Source organism: Pantherophis guttatus, chromosome 2, assembly GCF_059756535.1.
Source record: "Pantherophis guttatus breed Tessera chromosome 2, ASM5975653v1, whole genome shotgun sequence".
Taxonomy (NCBI): Eukaryota; Metazoa; Chordata; class Lepidosauria; order Squamata; family Colubridae; genus Pantherophis; species Pantherophis guttatus.
The window spans coordinates 184,636,543-184,654,422 of record NC_142064.1 but is presented as its reverse complement, the minus strand read 5'-3'; positions in this window follow the sequence as shown (position 1 = coordinate 184,654,422).

The window sequence follows — 17,880 nt, the reverse complement described above, 5'->3', positions numbered from 1 at the left end:
TTAACTTGAAATTTTTAAAATAAAAAAATCAGCTGTCCACTAAGGCACTTAGTCACATCCTAACAAAAAACTTACTTTTAATTATAGACATACCAGTAATTCAGAACAAAGCATATCACTTGGGGTATATAGTTTTGTTCAGGTAAAGGCCCGGAGCATTCAGAACTTAACTTCTAGGAAATCTTGCTCAGGGTTGCTTTGGCATAATTAAGCATGTGTTCTTGCTTATTTCTATGAGAAAGAAATCCTACCCCAATTCTAAAGAAATGTTTCTTCATTGTGACATCTTTCTCATAATTCTAGTTGTAAGAATGAGTTCCCATGGTGGGAACATACCAAAATCTATCACTCATCTTTTCTACAAAATGTTATAAAAAGTAGCATAAGATACATCACATTCCATTGAGTTTTTAAACACAGGTTTTTGTGGAAGAGCAGAGTCGGATCTGAGACCACTAAAAATAAGGTGGTTTAGTGAGCCTGCTCAAAAGCAATAAATGGAGGTCTGGTTGACCAAATCAAAAATGTTGGATCCCTATGTTAAAATTAGAAAGAATGAAACAAAACCTGTTTTATTTAAGAAAGTTCTGATCTTTCAAAACAAAACTCAAAACCACTCAGTTTTTTTTTTTTTCCCAACCTTTCAAGAAGATTTTTGAAACATTTCTAGAAACTGGACTACTTGAAGCTTCCTGCTGCGTTCTATGACTGGAGCATAAAATTGCCACCATTTGAAACAATTGAATTTATACCAAAATCCAAATAAAACTATTTTGTCCCAACTTCGACGTAAGTTCGAGTTTAGAACATTTGAAACTTGATGTCAAAATATTCCACACCCTTTCAGAATTGATGTAAGTGCTGCAGCAAAAATACATCTCGGGAGTAATTTCCCATTCTTTGGAGAACTCCAAAGCTCCTCAGAAAATCTGAAGAAGTTGATCTTGAAAGGATCATTTCAACAGCTTTACCTTCAACACCTTCACTAAACTGAAATAGGATAATTTCAAGTGAAGAAACAAAATCAGGCTATATGGCCATTGGGTTTTAGCCCAGAAAAAAGTTGTCATTTAAGAAAAAGTCAGTTCAGAAATGATTTCTAGCCTTATTGATGTAAAATATATTGAATGTTTTGCTTTTGCTTTTAATGCAGAATATAATATCCCTCAGTTTTCTTGAATATTTTTTATTTTATATAGACTATGATCAAGCAAATTTGTAATTTCATCTGGATTTAGGTAAGACATTTTTCTTTCCACCACACAACTAGCATTAATTAGATGGTTACAGATCAGTGTATTAGAAACAGGGTTCCATGAAAATTTGGTAAAATCAGCAGCATATGTTCAAAGGCTTGTTAAATTAGAAACCAGATAATGAGGAAAGGGCTAGTATGTAAGTATGAATATGGGGAGGAAAATGTGTATATCCTGAAGGATGTTGATACTTCTTTCTGAGTTTGGCAGCATTAGCAAATCAAATAAATACTCCCTCTACTTTTCCGCACAGGTTTCTTAACAAATGTTTTTGTGGAAGGAAGCAGGTGAGCATTTGAAAAACTTGTTTTTTGGGGGGGTGTCTATTAGATGGGGTGAAGGACAGTGGAATAAAAGCACTTACATTGGGAAAGGCGTTCCACTCATAATGTTAGGATGAAAAGCTAGTCCAAGGTGAACTATGATCAAGCACTAAGTTGGCCCTAGTTGAAAAAGCTACAAATTCAAACAAATGCAGAATTTTGATATTACTTTGGCTGCAGAAATCTAGAATACCACTAAGTAGCAGCAACGGGAGACAATTGCAATCTTTTATTGCCATCGTGTGGTCATCAATATTTTTTTAGTCTAGATATTAGGTAGTAACGGGTATTAGAAGAAACACAGTGGACAACTCTAACAAATGGTGGAAGATAATGATTATTCATCATAATGACTCCCTTCAGGATAAGGCAACATGAGAAGACTTGAATTCCTGTCCTGCTTGTGAATCTTTTCAGATCCAGAAATGTTCTTTTTTCATTATTAAACAGACACAAGATTAGAGTCCTCAATTCTATAGAATATCAATTCCTATGCCGACAACTCTAGATGAAGAACATCAAACTAAAAACATTCTTGGTTATGTTTGTACAAATAAAATTAGATGTCATCGTGTTTTTAGGTTTCCTCCCTTCATCAGAATGAGCATCCAGAGAATCTTACTCTTTCACATCCATCAAAAATAGGTGCCCAAAATGGGATGGTTTTCCATCATGAACAATGTAATTTTGACGAGACTATATATCACATTTCAAGGCATTTGAAATTTAAACGAGAAATCACATGGCAAGCTAGAAGTGCCAAATATATAAACCTTATATTTAGAGCTTTCACTTTCTTGTTTTCAAACTTGTCTGGGTGTAACTTTATGTCACAAAGGTGTTACATGTCACTTAGGGCACCTCCAAGTTAACAATGGCTCTGTAAAGATCATGTTCCAAGCATTATTTTTTTTTAAAAAAAAAGGAAGGAAAAATTAAGAAAAAATAACCAACAATTGGGGGGGGGGAAGTTTGGTTGAATTTCCTAGGTAACTTATTTTAACAATGATCTCTTTAAGAATTAAGATTGAAAGTTGTGGGATTTAAGTTTGGTTTTGATCTTGGTTATAATTTTGTGATTTCATTGAAATCTCGCCTTGGGATTCATATCAAGATAAATTCTTTCCACCCACATACTCAAAAACTGAATTTTTATTAAATCAGCAATTACCACAAGCAAATGATTTGTCTTATATTTCCTAAGAATCAGCTAGGAGAGGGATTTTGAACATGCCTTCAGCAAGACTTAACGGTTGCCCAAAATGTATGTTTCAGGTCCTTTTCTGTAGAATTTAAAAGATAATCCCATTTATACACTCAGAAGAGGTATGATTTTGCAAACCTAAATTTGATTTCCAGGAATCTATAACTTGCAATTTCCTTGTTTAAAATATGCTGGTCATCCATAGTTTTTCATAATCCTAATTCAGATCAGCCGCTGTTCCTTTACCAGTTATGTAGGAAAATGATTTGTTACCCAAATAAGATGCAAACCTGACCTACTTGCTATGCATAGTAATTAAAAGTTGGCCGGAGTTGTTGTTTTGCAAGCACTGGTTTGGCATTACAAGGCCAAACTATTTTTTAAAAGACGCTGGGAGTGGCTCATGATTTTGCATCTCATCTCTCTATTTTCCTCATTTTTTATGAGGAAATTAAAAACTTAAACAATTGGGTGTAATGTCACTGCATTGTATGCCACCTGATCCCTCCTTAACATAGTTTGCGGTGGAGTGGGGGCAGGGCAAAAGCATTGTCTAAGGATTGCATGCCACACCTTGTTATAAGGAAGAGAAAGGAAATAGGTTCACAGCAACAGCCATTCTAACACTCACTTTGACCTTTGGCCAAATGCCAAGCCATAGAAATCCTGCCAATTTTCTATTGTTACTGCTGAGGAAAGTTGTTACTGTGTGCATTCTACCTTAGAAATACAGTAGTAGCTGGACCCTCTATTTGTTGAAGGAGTCCAGTTTGCAAAACAATGAGAAACGTGAAAATGCAAAAATATCAGTCTAATTGATTACACAACTTCCTTCAGTTGTGCTCCAATAAATCTAGTCTATTGGCTTCTATACAGAATTAATTTAGTGATGGTCTTTATTTATCTTGTAAGATTCTCAGAAGCTTCCCATATGGCCTGTCATAAGTGATCATGATGGCACTATCATGCCCTGTGATTCCCTTTTTCTCCTTTCCCCTCACCAAATTCCTTCCACGGACACCACTACAATCTCATCTGTTCTGGAAAGAAGGCAGAGATGGTTCTGACCAGTTCTGGAGAACCTGTAGCGGAAATTTTGAGTAGTTCGGACAATCGTAAATACTACCTCTGAGTGGCCCCGCCCCCTCTGCCTCCCGAGTCCCAGTTGATTGGGAGGAAATGGGGAATTGGCAGAAACCTTCCCCTGGAGTGGGGTGGGAATGGAGATTTTACAGTATCCTTCCCCTGCCACCCCCACCAAGCCACACCCACAGCACCATTTTGAATCCCACCACTGAAAGAAGGTTTATGCTCTACTCTCTGGCACAATATTGCTGTAGGTGTAATTGTAATTAGAGTGTACCCCAGGAATAATCTTTGCATGGCCTTTTCTTAGCACATTCAAGAAGCAAGCACGGGGGGGAGGAGGGAGATTCAGACCTGATGAAGAAGATCCAAAAGGGCACTCCCAACACTTTGAGCACCCATGTCAAACTACGAAGGGAGCTTTTAAAGGCTGCCTGCCTGTTGTGAGCCCAGATAGACATGCTAATGAAAACCAAACAAGCCTATGTTTGACTCGGGCCATTTCCTCACTAATGATTTACAGTGTTTTTATAACATCACCCAACTATTGTTGAATCAATATAAAGCCTGTTCTTACTACTCAAATTTTGGCACAACAGCAGTTTAAAGTCACAAGTAGGGAAATGACCTCATTTATATGAACCCAAACAAGCATGGTCTATTCCATAAACAAAGCATTTTCAGAGAACAGAAATACTGTCACTGTCCAAACAAAGCTTTTATGCAATACTTTTAATTCCAGACCTAAACAAATGACACTGTCTTGAAATGGAAGCTTATTTTTCTCCTTCAAATCATACCCTGTTTCCCCCAAAATAAGACATCCCCTGATAATAAGCCCAATCAGGTTTTTGAGCACATGGCAATAAAGCCAAGCGCTTATTTCAGGGTTCAAAAAAATATAAGACAGGGTCTTCTTTTCGGGAAAACACGGTATTAATATGCCAAGATAAAGCTGCCCATATTCCTTGCATACTTGAAGTTAAAATGCCCTCCAAGTGTTCCATTCAGGGCTCTTTCTCACACTCTTAACTACACACTTTCCCACTGCTACTCTGAAAGTGGTCCTTTTATCACATCTGCAACAGGGCAAGGAAGGTGAATGAGTAAGCCCTCAGTCGTTTATCATTGTCTATCATTTGCATGGGGAAAAAATATAGGACTTCATGTAGTAAAATATTTGCATCTTGAAATGCATGTGTTGGGAAAGTAGCAAATTATTACTCATGTGCTGACAAACATTTGCATAGGTTGAGAAAAAGAGGCTACCAATTAATTTCTTTCTCTGCTGCTTTCATATTTTAAAACCCATTTTGGACACGTTGACTATCTCTACTTCATTCACAGATTTCACTCAGCAGCCTCTCTTTCAGGGGTAAAATGCTCCCGGTTCGGACTGGATCGCCCAATCCAGTAGTGATGGTAGCGGGTGGTTCGGAGAACCGGTAACAAAAACCTCTGCGCCCTCCCCCCCCGCCCCCGCCCCCATGCCCAGCTGAGCTGCGCGATCATCAGAGGCTTTTTTTTCTTTTAAAAGCATTTTTTCTACAACCTCTTCAGCCGAAAAAATGCTTTTAAAAGTAAAAAAAAAAAGCCTCTGATGATCACGCAGCTCAGCTGGGATCATCAGAGGCTTTTAAAAGCATTTTTTTATACAACCTCTTCAGCTGAAGAGGTTGTAGAAAAAAAATGCCTTTAAAAGCCTCTGGCGATCCCAGCTGAGTTGCCTGATCGTCAGAGGCTTCTAAAAGTCTTGTAGAGGTTTTCTACAAGTTTTTCTACAGGTTTTTTCTCTTGAGATTGTAGAAAAAAATGCTTTTAAAGGTAAAAAAAAAAAAAGTTGGCCACACCCACCCAGTCACATTACCACCCCCCCACACACTAAGCCATACCCACAGAACCGGTAGTAACAAATTTTAGATTTCACCCCTGCTCTCTTTGCCAATGATGTTTTTGATGATAGGTATTACATTAGGATACCAAAATGAAAAATCCAACTTAAATTTGGAGTAGGAACAGTACCTCTGGATATCTTGATTAATCCAGAGGTCTATAACCATATACTGCACTAATCAGACTAGACAAACTATGATGGTCCAATGTGAAAGTAGCAGGAACCAATTACAAATGCCTTTCACACCAACTGATATAATTTAATGAACGAACAGAATAGCATATAAAATTGTTTCTCTATCCAATGCAGGTAAGACCTACAAATAGGTCTTTTTTTAATGGTTACACTATCTTTATGCTTATTTTGCTACAAAATACTTTCTGGAATTTACACTTTTCAAACAAAAGTCATCAGCACAGATAAACACACAAATGGTTCATAGAATAGACAAAATGAAAAAGAAAAGAAAAGGTATTTAAAAATAATCAATGGCATGTACTATCTCATAATACAAACATGAGAGAAGGCCTGGATAGAAACAAGATTAAAAAGAGAAACGATGTGCATGCTTTCGAGTTGTCTGTTTTATATTTGCATCATACTTTTGCATGATATATTTGCATATTATAGGTAGAATGAGTAGAGTAAGTAGAATGAATTTCCTGATATATGAAATAATGTGTTGAAAGAATTAACCTTTCATTTATTTCTGAATCCCAGCTATTTGATTACTTGTAATCTGTGGTATTATCAGTGTTTTATCCTGGTCTCCATTTAAAGAAATGTCCCATTTCCATTATGCAAGCAATTAATTCTGGGGAACAGGACACTTCAAGAAAAGAATATACTCATACAGAATATTAACAAGAAGTCATAACAAACTGCCCAGCAGACAAGTATGCTATTTATCCTGATCTCCTGGATAATTTCCTACACCAAGGTACTTCTACTTTAGCTACTATGATAGTAGAGAGACAAGACTAGTGTGGGTAGGATAGACTATATCACGATCCTCACTCCATCCAACCCTCCCACGACTGATGTAGGGAAATAAATATATTGTTTAAAAGAGTTACACTTTAAAATATAAATGCCAATAATTTTAGTAACCTTATTATATTATATGAGCCTAATAGTGAAGGCAGGACACAATGAACAAGCAACCAACTCAGGGTCATATCTGGCCTGGCACAGTGTCATGGCTCCATCAGATCCCAGTTCAGAGGAGGAGGAGGAGTTGGAACTGGGATCTGATGGGGGGAGGACACGATCATCTCCAAACAAGTGGAGAGTCCAGGGGCTGGGAACAAGACAGTCCCAGGGCGTTCTGGCAGCAGGGAGAAGGTAGCGGCCAACCTGATGGAGAGTTGCTTGCAGGAGTGGGCAGCTTCAGAGAGCCAGCAGAGATAACAGACTCCGGACCACCTCTGATGAGGAACAGCTCCCACCCCACTGATCCATGGATATGGAGAGGAGAGCAGAAAGAGGGACAGAGTTGGTCAGTGAGGCTGCTTGCAAGGAAGCAGCCCCGGCCTCCTCACAAGGAACAGCTGGGAAGGGTGATTTAATAAGATGCTGGGGGAAGGTCTGTTTATTGGGAACTCCTGCTTGTTTTGATGTGCTCCTTCCCGTCTTCCCTGGACCCTGTTGCTTGAATTTTGGACTGTGTTTATGGATTCTGACTCTTGGACTCTGGTGGACCTGGACTTGGCTCTAGGACTTCACACTCTTGGGCTGTGTTTTGGTTGCTGGAACTCTGGACTTGTTGGTATTGTTACCTCCCTCTTGCCTCCTGGGTCAGCTGGGACTTAATTTGTGAATCCAGACTGACAGAAAACTGAAGGCTGGGGTGGAGCTTTATCAGCACCATTGGGGGTTGTTTGTCACATAAGTAAGCAATAAACAGACCCTCTTTAACCTCTGCCTTGCCAGCATGACTTGGGTCAGAACACATGGGCATTCAGGAGCCCTCTGGAGACAACTGCCCATCACAGCATTTCTTTATTTTGAGCCTCTTCCAAAGTCAAAAAAGCAGCTGACTGAACAAGCACATAGTTACACATACTTTTGATGTACATTAAATTGCTGTTCAGTAATTATAATCCAGAAGACACTGTGCTTATTCCATAATGGAACGTGGTTGTCTAAACCCTTCCCCCCCATAAAACCACTGAGCCCAAACTTTAAAATTGGCAAATAGTACACATCCCCCATCATTATACCTCTTCACTCTAGACGAAGTCTGCCATTTTGTTTGCCAGCTGGAGGATATAGGCGGGTTCAAGTTGCTCAGCAACCACACAACCCAGGCTCCTTGCTTCTCCTTAGTATCATCAGCAGTTAAATCCAGGGAGCCAGGAGATTTGCCCCAGGCTGGAAAATGTAACATTCTGGTCTTTGCCATGCATTTTCTCTCCCAGTGTAAAAATCCCTGTGTTAGCATAAGACATGGTGCTTAAATCCAAACCTCATGACCAGGAATTGAAAACCATGACTCAGGAATTTAAAGCTGAAGCTTTCTGGGGAAGCCACAAGGGACTGGAATTCCTACCTCCGTCAAAGCCTTAGAGCTATAGCCCTGAATTATAACATTTTCTACAAATACCAAGGTCTCTTACCAAAGAAATTGTGGCTTGGAACTCAAGAGAAAATTCAATTAAAAACAGAGCCTGTCTTCTTTGCAAAATGCCATTGCATGTTTTTTTTTTCTCAATACAAAAGGGGACAGTGCCTAGAACATCTCAGGTTGGGGAGCTTCAACTTCCTTGTACACTGGAAAATGGGGACTTTCATCTACTCAGATGGGTAATAATTGGGCATTCTAATATCATGAGTTACCCTGCCACTTCAGCTCTTCCAGCAAAACTTCAAGGCAATTTTTCCTGTTGGTGACCGAAGACTAGCTCTCCATGACTGTATTCTCTCCTGCAGTTTTTTCCTAAACTGCAAAAAGATTTCTTCTGTATATACTGATGTTGCAACCTGCCTCTGCCAACCAGAAATGACAGTACACTGGCCTAGTTATAGGAATTATTTCAGAATATTTGGTGAGTATCAAGTTCAGCATCAGAGCTTTAGCCTCCTTTCAGGCCTTTACAGAAAGATCATTTGCACAGATGGCTACCAACAACAATTTCCTATCAAACAGCACTGCTCCAAAACTCTTCCTTCATTGGCTATCACAACTTTAGCGAAGCATTTTATCGTGGCCAGCCTTCACAAGTGAGTACTGAATGTCCTGAATAGATCGAACCAGGTTCAAAAGGCGATCACATGACCCCAGGACAAATTGAAAACATCTGAATTTTGATCACATGACCATGGGGATGCTATAATGGTTGTAACTTGTGAAAAATGGTCGCAAGTTACTTTTTTTCAGTGAGGTTGCAAATCGAGCTTACAACCTTGAACTGTTGTAAGTCGAGAACTACCGGTACGACCATTTCCTTGTCATAGCCTCTCATCTGTCAGCCACCTTTTTCAGATGTTCCCACTGGGTGTGCAAATTTCTCAAGTCCACCAGGGAAAGTGGCCTTGGCTATTTTACTGTCTGCTATTCCAGTGTCTGCATGTTAAGAAAAAATGCCTACAGAAACCAACTTGTATATTATGGGGGATGGGGTAAAGGGATAAAGAGCTGCTTGAACAAAAATACTTCAGGAAATGGACATGTTCAATGCTGAATTAGTTCAGTTCTGATTCTGCTTCAAGCACTTTGTATGCCACCTTTTAAATTTGCTCTGTTTAAAAACATCAGTAATTTGAATCCATTCATTTAGGGAGGGTATGATCGGTCTTATTTACCTGATGTGTCCTGCATATGACTACACTATTGAGAGCAACATCCCTGCCTGCCCTTTATATTAGAGAAAGAGAGCCCAGACTTTTGCCTCTTCTCTCTTTCAGCACCACCACTACATCCAGCTGGCTGGCAACTCTGGAAAATGCAACTTTCTTAGAAGGCTTGTCTTTCATATGCACATCAAGCACTCCACTCGGTGGCAAGTACATACTCAAGTCATCCTATGATGAGTTTAGAGAACAGGATCCCTAATGAGAATTGGAACATTTATTTAATGAGCACTGGAATATTTATGCCATGAGCAACATTTTCCAGACATAAAAGTACAAGAGGGATTTAAAGCCAAAACTTTTCAGATCTTACCCACAAACAGATGGATAACGGGTGGTGCAAGAGATGAAGACCAAGATAGGACAGACCTAGCAGTAAAGACAGGCATCCCTGCGTTCAGGAAGCAGCTATCCCTGATTTCTAAAGGAAATGAGGATATTTTTAGATGTTCTCTACTGACAGATCCAGTTCCTGTGGACAGGAAAGAGGCTGAATATAACACCGTCTCTCAATCTGGGCAGACTTATGAAATATATCGGCCACCTAGGGCAGCTGAGTATTAAGCATGGACTAAGATTTCTATAGAAAAGATGGAATGAAAAAAGGGAGCTTGAATGGAAATGAGGGGGACTATTTAGAAAATAGGCTTATGTTCTTCTTTATTTAAAAAAATAGTTCTTAGGCTTGTTTTCTAGGCAGCAACCAGAATTTATTAAAAAAAATTCTCTCTCTCTCTCTCTCTCTCTCTCTCTCTCTCTCTCTCTCTCTCTCTCTCTCTCTCCCCCTCCCTCCTCCCTCGCTTCCTCCCTTTCCCTGTCCCATGCACACACACACATAAAGGAGAGACAGAAACAAACACAATTTCTCCCCGAAGTCTAGTATCTTCTACAGTCGCCTGACCATCACCTACTATATTATACAAACAGCATTCATAGCAAAATTCCAGTTGAATAGTTAATGATAATGCACTTCCTAAAAACTAGAAATTTGGAGTGCCAATTAGATTTGTAAATAGCTACCCACTTATTTTTACTTTACATTTTACATATTTATTTATTTATTTATTTATTGTGGGGGCAATAAGCTGACTTCGTATAAAAAAGAACACCACTTGGAGGGGGTGGCAAAAGCCTGACTAAGCAGGTACATACAAAAGTATGAAGGCTATTGCTTAACGCATTGTAAGCCGCCCTGAGTCTCCCGAGAAGGGCGGCATATAAATCGAACCAATAAATAAATGAATAAATGAATGAATGAATGAATGAATGAATGAATGAATGAATGAATGAATGAATAAAATGTTTATGTCACTCATCTTAGTACCCAAAGTGATTCTGGATTTTCTATTATAAAAATCAACATATGTATTCTTGATTTTACATACATTTTATTGTGACTACATTACACGACCTACAATAAGAGCCTGACTGAAAATTTAAACTGAACAAAGCACTGCCTTCCAATAATTTCATATCCACAGACGTCCCTGGCTACTTATTAATACACTAAAAAGCAGATGGTAGGAAGTAGCTTTTGCTAAATTAATGTAGCACCTGTCTAATTTGCTCAGTAATAGTACTTCAGGTTTCTCTCATACCTTGTGAAGAAACCTTTAATATTTGGCATCAACACAAAAAAGAGATATAAGTACAAAAGAGATACAAATACAGAATTCCACCATTCCAGCTATCCACCAGTGGAGGGGAGTGCCAGGGCTTGTAATAAAAGATTGTCTTTCTATTTAAAACAAACCTGATTATACGATCCTCTATCAAATATCTTTTAATGTGTCTTTATTGCAGCTAAGCCATCAGCTAACCTATTATGAGAATCCTGACATATGCAGTCAAATTTTCATGGAACATATGTTTCTAAACAAGTAATAGTTTATAGCAATAGCACTTAGCAATAGCATTTAGACTTATATACCGCTTCATAGTGCTTTTACAGCCCTCTCTAAGCGGTTTACAGAGTCAGCCTATTGCCCCAACAATCTGGGTCCTCATTTTACTGACGTCGGAAAGATGGAAGGCTGAGTCAACCTTGAGCTGGTGAGATTTGAACTGCAGAAATGCAGCTAGCAGTCAGCTGAAATAGCCTGCAGTGCTGCATTCTAACCACTGCGCCACCTTGGCTCTATTCTCAAATCATACTGCAATTCAAAAGATGTCTTCCTTTTTACTAAAAAAACCCCAACCCTATTGTATCAAATATATCATATTAGCATTAGGATCCATTTGAAAGGAGTATATCAATACATTAGCAAAACATAACATGCACAATGACAAATTTCTAAATCAATATGCCAAGACTTCAATGGTAAAATAGCTGCATAATCTGAGACAAACATGTCAAAGGATTCACTGACTCTGGAGATATAAATGCCTTTTGGGATTCAGGGTAATCTTCCAAAGTAATAACTTTTCAAAATACTTACCCAACAATTGAGTATTTTTGGTTTTGATTGAGAGTCACAGGTAGATAAAATGGGATTGTTATTATTTATTTAGCATATGATGAGAGCATGACAGAAGAGAAGTAAACATATACTCCATATAAAATGGAATAATACAATATTTCCTGAATTATGGAGTATGAGATTATTTACCAGTTTTAATTAGTGTGTATTATGTGCCATCAAGTCAGTATTGTATCTTTTCCAGGATGTTCTGTCCCCCACCTGATCCTTAAGATCTTCCAACAGTTTGCCTATTATTGCTGGTTATTTTTTCTACCTTTTCCTTCTATCTTTCCAAAAATTACTGTATACATTTGTCAAAAGAGGTCTTCATGTAATGTTCAAAATATGATAATTCGAGTTTGGTCACTGAATAAGAACTCTAGATTGATTTTTTTTCTAAGTCCATTTATTTGTTTTCTTGGCTATGCATCATATTCTCAGGAGTCTTCTCAAACACTGATATTCACAAGCATTGATACTCTTTCTATCCTGCTTTTTCAAATTCCAACTTCTGTTTTCATATAGGACTTTATGTTCCTTCCTTTCTTCCTATAATCTTTTCCTTCCTTGGCTTTGATTTCCCTTTTCTTCTTGGCAATTACTATTTGTCTAACATCCAGTTTGCTTTCTTCTCGATTGGGGTTATTTTGGGGGGGGGGGTGTCTTTGGCAGTCTCTTTTTACATTCTTCTTAACAACTTCTTTATTTCATTCCACTTTATCTTTATCTGTATCAGTTCATACTGGTTCAGACGAACTGGTAGCGGAGATCGCAGGTGGGCCCACTCCCCACCCCGACTCTATGCCGTCCTATTTAGGCACAGTTTTGAGGCCAGGCGCGTGAACAGAAGATGCATGTGCAAGCAAAGCACATGTGCAGAAGGTGCATGTGCAAGCAAAGCACATGCGCAGAAGGTGCATGTGGAAGCAAAGTGCATGCACGGAAGGCCGGGTGCACGTGCAGGTGTGCGTGCGAAGAGAGCGTGCGCACAGCGAACCGGTAGCAACAAATTGTGAAACCCACTGCTGATCTGTATCCACAAAATTCATAAACTACAGATAGTCCTTGACTTACAACCATTCATGAAGTTACTGTTTGAAGTTACAACACTGAAAAAAGTGATTTATGATCATTTTTCGCATTTTTCACAGCATCCCCACGGTTACATTATCAAAATTTGGATGCTTGTCAACTGGTTCCTATTTATGACAGTTTGCAGTATCCCGGAGTCAACTGGTCTCCCAGCAAACATCCTTCAAAGGAACACAATGGATATACATAGCCATTGATCCCCATTAATTGGTTTAATCTTTTTTGAAACCAGTCAGACTCATGATTTGTATATTTGATTCTCATGTAATACAAAGAAAATGGCCTAGCGGCAACAGACTTAAAAAAGAAATAAGCAACTTGCCTTTTTGTTTAAAATAACCTTGCATATACTGTATATGCATATTAATACTATAGAGATGATAGTAGCATCCAAAAGAAAATAGACTTTTAAAAAATAGGTGTGAGGTTTTGCTGCTAAGGAATGTGATAGCTTTATTAATATTTGCAGGGTTGACCCAAGTCGGTTTGTCACTTACACACATATATACAGCACATATCCATCATGTAATTATTTTTGGGTGATAAACAAATATACTTCATATATTTGATTTGCAATTTGATATTCTTTAATTCTCCAAATTGCCTCAGCATTAATTTTATATCGGTCATTCTTTTTTATATTCAGTTCATTTTTTACCCTATCTCTTTAATACCCAGTTGTTCCATAGCTTAGTTCCATTTAAATATATTATTTTCTCCTGATATACCCAACCAATCAATCTGAATTGAATTGGAAGGGACCTTGGAAGTCTTCTAGTCCAACCCCCTGTTCAAGCGCGGAGACCTTACACCATTTCAGACAAGTGGTTGTCTAGTCTTTTCTTAAAGACCTCCAATGAAACTGGACTGGACTCTTAGGACTGGACTCAGAATAGGTATCTACCAAAGCAGAAATGTATCTACTAGTTCTAGATTCCACTATTTGTATATAACTTGCAATTATTCATTCCATTTTCCCTGTCAAACACAATTACACTGGTCTTTTACACATTAATTTTCTGATGTACTCCTGACTGACTGTACTCCTCATTTTATCATATATTTGGCCTAAAATTTGCTCCAGCTTTTGGGTTCTCAGCCACTAACATGGTATCATCTACATACAAAAGTAACATTTCCTTCTCCAACCAACACATCTCTTAGTCACTCCAAGCATTCCTTATATATTTCTTAACACATTAAACAACCGGAAACATCACATGTTCTTCTATTATTATCTAGTCAACATTGTGTCATTCATTGAGCATTTTATTTCTTCTCACACACACTTAACTTTCATTGTTTCTCGCTCTTTTCACATTTGGCAACCTCCCTTCAACTTCATATTCGTACAAAATGTTCTCCAGTTGAAATTTCTTAACTTTATTGTTGAACAAATGCACTATATATTTTTCCTTACAATTATATGTTTCTTAATGACCTGAAGAACAGCAAAAATCTGATCTACACACACACCCTGTCTCACATAACATCATTTTGTTTTCCCAAAACTGGTTCATTGTCACTTTTGTACCTTTTCAGTCAGAGCTCTGCCAAATACAGTATCTTCCCAAACACATCAAGCAAGCTAATCCTGCTATCTTTCTCTTTCTAGAGGGGAATCTTAACATCATGCTTCCAGTTTTTAGGCACAGAGGCAGTTGTCATAAGCTAAAGGTCTCATAAGTCATTCTGTAGGCCAATCACATATTAATATTTCCCCAGTTACACTATCTAACCATGCAACCACACCAATTTTCATCATTTTCACAGCATTGTTAGTCCTACAAGATAGGCGAGATCAGGAAGCCAACTCTGTAAGAAGACTAAAACAATCATAGGAAACCCACCCCCACCCACCCCGAGAATGAAATATTTTGGGGGATATTAAAAGAGGCAGAATATTATATTTCCCCAAATGGAAAAAAATCTTAACAAAGGCAGAAAGCAGCCCCAACAGCCTTCAGCAGATGCCTGAAGTCTTTAGAGGTGGATATTTTGTGCCCATTAAGAAATCCAGGCCAATCTATTCATAAACAAAACACCTTCAGTTCCAGCTGATGGGATTAAGAAGGACAGGACATGACCTTCAGGAAATAATAGGATTAACCCACAACCATTAGAATAGCAAAAGACACCAGGCTCACTACATTGCACACACCCCTGCAGCATCTTTGCACACACCCCTGCAGCATCTCAGAACTGTATAAAAGTCCTTGCACTCATCAGGCTAATTTGTCAGCTGTCCCAGAACTACATGCTGTTGTTAGTTCTGCTCATCAATAAACAGAGTCCTTCTTTCCAATCAGCCTCCATTTTATTTCCAGTGCCTTTCTCCCAGCTTGAAATCAGACCGGATTTTTCTTCCAACACTATGTTTTATAGAGATGAGCTATAATAGCAGAATTTGGCAAATCTGATTGTGTTTTTCCTTCCATCCTTAGTCTGCCTCAGTGAGTCAGGAAGAGCCAAGCTGAGTCTCTTCTTAATGTTCGCTCCCTTCTCAGGACTTAAGGAATGCTTCTGCTCTCTTTGTTTACATAACAGTTTCAGAATATCTGCTTCAAGGCCATCTTCCTGGCTCGCTACAGTTAATGACTTTGATCATGATTTTTTTTCTTCAAGGCTAATATTTCAGTTCCACTCTTCAACAGCTCACTATCATTCCCATAAAGTATCTCCAACATGTGTTCCAGGATTCCACCACTACATTTTCATCCCAAACCATTTTATGTCTTTTATTTGTCATTCCGTTCATTTTGCTCTTTAGCCCTCGCCAACTTTTAAAGCAAACTGAAGGAGCAAATGCTGGCCCATCATCCACCCAAATCAATGTGCCCGGTAGCCAAGCCAGCCAAGTTATTTTAGTATCTGAGGCAGAAAATCCCACAAGGGCCTAGCAGAAAAATACAGAAATAACACATGCAATAATTAACCATTGCTGCCCTTTCATGATGAGGTAACTTTGCTGCCGCAGACAACTGCCTTAGTTAGTCCTGGCCTTTCCCGCTCATAGTCACCACCCTTCCCTCCATCATCCCATGCTGGAACAACAGTAACAATAAGTCACATCTTGTAAAAATGTTTCCAAATATTTAATGAGAGCAGAGCAATCATAGGAGGAAGATGGACTGCTCTTCGTTTATAAACTCTTAAGTGCCGCCCAGACGGTACTTGTAATTTATACATGTTCCTCACTGTGTCTGCACTGGACACTCCAATTGGAGAGAAAAAAATCAGAAGCCCTCCATCTTGTTCCAAGTACAAAATGTGCCTGTGGTTAACTTGCTAAGTGGGTGGTTCAGAGTAAGTTTCAGATGGTAAACTTTCACAGTGACACTCCCACTGTAAGATTTGTTCAGAGGTACACAAAATTATAGCCTAAAAACATAAAAGCCCAGTTAATTCAGAAACCTGTTTCTAGCAGCGTCCATTCAAGTGGGTCTGGCAAGCCCACAAATAGGGCAAGAAGTTACTAGTCCTCACCAGGATTTGTTTTCTCAACACTGCCTTCAGAAGTCCATGACCTCGGAGGGTGGGATCTTACTCATTTTGGAATCATCATACACAACATTTGCTTTTGAGCTCAGATTGGATGCAAGAAGCTTATCACAAGCAAAAGGACTCTTTTCACTCCAGGGCCAAGGATAACCATGTACTGTATATGTGCAGTGATTTTCTACAAAATGCTTCTGAGGGTGACTGCAATAATCATTTTTCATAAATTGTTGGTGGTCCTAATTAAAGATCTTGTTAGATTGGCGCAGGGAAAAAGAATACACGAGCAGCGAGTGGTCCGTTCAGTACTTTATTAAGAGAATCCGAACAGCCGACTGTGCTGCCGGGCTCGCCTTATAAAGGGAGTCGGCAGGCAAGCCGGCCAATGACAGATCTTCAAATCTCCCGCTGGTGGACTAGCCAATCCGCGGGGATGCCCATATAAGGACATAACACCCCTCCCCTCCTAGTTCTTAGTCTGTCTCTCCATTGGTCACGTACGTGACGTAGTCACGCAGGTAGGCGGGGCGCCTCCCCGTCCTATCTTACCTGCGCAGATCACTTCTTGCCTCGCTGTCAACCCGTTCAGACGAGGCTCCTGTCTCTCCTGGTTCCCGCCTTGGAACTGTCTGGAACTTGGCTGTCGAGTGTGCGGGCTCCGGCCCAGTACCTCCGGCTGGGTTCTCGGGATTTCCCGGCAGCCCTGGGGAACGATGCCTCGGCCCCTGCAACTTGCCGCTGATCAGGACTGGACACCAGGAACCCGGTAAGTCGATGGTTCTTTTCCCTTCGCTCTGTGGCTGGTTTTTGGTGCTGGAGGCGTCTGCTGTCATCCAGGTCCTTGGTCTCGGTTGTCGCTGCAGCCGTCGTGATTGTTGTTGGGGGTCCTTGCGTTCCGGGGGTGGTAGTTGGCCTGCTCCACCAGTGTGGAGTGGCCCGACCTTGCCGGGGTGTCGGAGGTCTCCCTCATCTGGGTGTCGTAGGCCGACCTTGTCAGGGTGTGGTAGTTCTACCTGGACTGGGTGTTGTAGGCCCACCTCGTTGGGGTGGTGCAGGCCTACCTTGTCTGGTTGTGGTAAGACTACCTCATCAGGGTGGCGCAGGCCCACCTCATCTGGGTGGTGTAGGCCTACCTCGTCAGACTGGTTTTTGCCGTTTCCGCCGCTTTCCCTCCACCTTTTCCGGAGCTGGTTGACATGGCGTTTGATGATCT